At 49.8% G+C, this 2,500-nt stretch overlaps 1 protein-coding gene across 1 annotated transcript in view; it reads right to left on the bottom strand.

Annotated features, from left to right (window-relative positions):
* Positions 1 to 2,500, bottom strand: part of LOC125029986 — a 21,135-nt gene that overhangs the window by 12,968 nt on the left and 5,667 nt on the right. The window lies entirely within an intron of this gene.

The raw sequence follows: 2,500 nt of genomic DNA, 5'->3' as shown, positions 1-2,500 counted from the left end.
GGACGCAGGGCACTTGGTAGGTTGTAGCGGTCCTTGCGGAACCCTGACTTCACATGATGAAGCAGCTCCTCATAAGAAGCATCCTTAGAGGCAGCTGTACGCAATTCTTCCATGAAGAGATCTTCTTGCTCGTCTAAGGCTTCTGATGCTTTAGTCGACTGAACAGCCTGCAGAGCTACAATCTTGACGGAAGTGTCCATTTTAGCATTGAAGGCACCATCCTCCACCGTTGGGCGACTCACAGGTGACCGGGAAAGGGCATCAGGGATGCACAACTCCTTACCTGCACGCCACATTGCGGTAAAAATGTAGGGCGCAATCTTGTCTTTCATGCGCTGGAGGCGAGGGTTTTCAATTGCATCCAGGGAATAATGGTTCAAAATAGGAACCAATGGACGGTGATCCGTCACCACACTAAAGTGCTGAAGTCCACGAAGATAAAACTTGCACTTACTGATGGCCCAAACGACAGCTTGCATTTCCAATTCGACGGTTGCATACCGCGTTCCTGTATCTGTCAAGAATCGGGAACCACATTGCACCATCTTGTATCTTCCAGCACCATGGTCCTGCAACAACACATAGCCAAGGCCGTAGAGTCTGGAGGCGTCGGTCTGCAGAATGGTGGGAAGGGTTGGATCAAACGTCGCAAGTATGGGGGGCCCTGACAAAGCTTGTTTAGTGTCATTAAAAGCTTTGGTGTGGTCTGCTGTCCAAGTAAAAGCTCTCTTTGGGCTCATCAATGGGCGGAGTGGGGCTGCTGCAGTCGAAATCTTAGGCGTAAACTCTGCCAGTTGATTTACCAAGCCCATAAACGAGCGAAGATCAGTCAGATTTGCAGGGGTAGGAAACTCTGCAATGGCTTTTACCTTCTCTGGGTCTGCTTCAATACCTTTATGTGATAGTTTGTACCCACAGAAGCTGGCTTCAGATGCAGCCACAATGAACTTCTCTGCATTAAGCGTTATCCCGTGCTGTCGACACCTTGACAGGACTTCGTTTACACGTTGAAGGTGTGAGAGGTAGTCCTCATCATGTAAGAGAATGTCGTCCACAACCTCAATGCAGTTTGTTACTCCCTGAAGTGCCGTCACCTCGTAGACAAAAGGCGTCTCCTGTTGCTGCAAAACCCATGGGACCACGACAGTATCTGAAACGTCCATAAGGAGTGATAAATGTCGTCAGGTGTTGATCATCCTCGTGCAGGGGTAGTTGCCAATAACCACAAAGAGCATCCACAGTTGTGAAGAACTTTGACTGCGGACTGATACTTCTGATGGCTGTAAATGGCGTTGGAGAAGGGTGGGCAGGGCGAGAGACTTGCCTGTTGAGCTTTGATAGATCAGTGGTAATACGGACACCACCATTTGCTTTTGGAACAACAACCATTGGATGACACCATTCTGATGGTTCATCCTCCACTGGCTTTAAGATGCCTTGGGTCACTAATGACTCAAGCTCCTTTCTTGTTGGTTCCTGAAAAGCCAAAGGAATCATTCTGGGGGTGTGGATCGCGAAGGGCGTGGCATTCTCCCGCAGATGAATTCTCATGGGAGGGCCTACCATCGTCTTGAGTGGCCCAGACTGCAAGTCGTCCTTCTTCACCAACACATCTGCATACTGATGCAGGAAGTACTTCCTTGCTTCTTCAGGTGACTTCAGCTGGTTCAGCGGTAAAGGCAGCAACTGAGGAGGGTTCGACCTTGGTGTATTGCCCAGTCCATGGACTCGACTGGCAATGTGCACATCCGATATCTGCCTTGGGAAATAGTCCGGAACAATCCCCAAATCCTTGCACTCAGTCCAAGAGAGCAGCGGGGTTGTAAGTGAAGGCTGAACATCAATCCAACATGTAGTCGAACGGTTGCCATAGGTGATGATTCCACGAAAAGATCCAGCCGCTGGTGGCATCTGGGACCCGTCCGCATTGTAGTATACTGTCTCTGCCGGTGGTGCTAAGTCTTCCTTTGAGAGGCCGAGACTACTAAGATGCTGGAGTCCAATGACAGTCGTGTCTGCACCTGTGTCAGGAATGATGGCAAGACTACCTGATAAATCGTTATGCCGAATTGACACGCGGACTTTAGGGGAAGGCTGAGGTTTCGGTCGTGCAGCAGAGGTGACACTCCTGGCAAATGACACTGAAGGGGATACTGAACTTACTACCTTCAATTCATGATTGGTGTCCTCTTCCTTTGTCTTAGCCTTCCGTTTCTTTGGGCAGCATTTATCATAGTGTCCCTGCCGGTTGCACACCTTGCATTTGGCATTCCTGGCAGGACACTTTGAAGCAGTAGCCCAGTGGCCTTTCTTACCACAAGCACGACATGTGGAAGTGGTGGCCCTGCACAAACCTTTTTCATGTTGACGACCACAGCGGTTGCAGGCCTTATTCGGCAGAGGTGAGCCAGGCCTCATCTTGGACTTCTGCTTCAGGGCAGCCTTTTTCTCTCTTTTATATTGGGAAACAGCACGTGAAGAAACTGTGTCCTTCAAAGCA

The sequence above is a fragment of the Penaeus chinensis genome, chromosome 10, assembly GCF_019202785.1.
Source record: "Penaeus chinensis breed Huanghai No. 1 chromosome 10, ASM1920278v2, whole genome shotgun sequence".
NCBI lineage: Eukaryota > Metazoa > Arthropoda > Malacostraca > Decapoda > Penaeidae > Penaeus > Penaeus chinensis.
The sequence above is the reverse complement of the archived record's forward strand: the minus strand, read 5'-3'. Positions and strand labels throughout refer to the sequence as shown.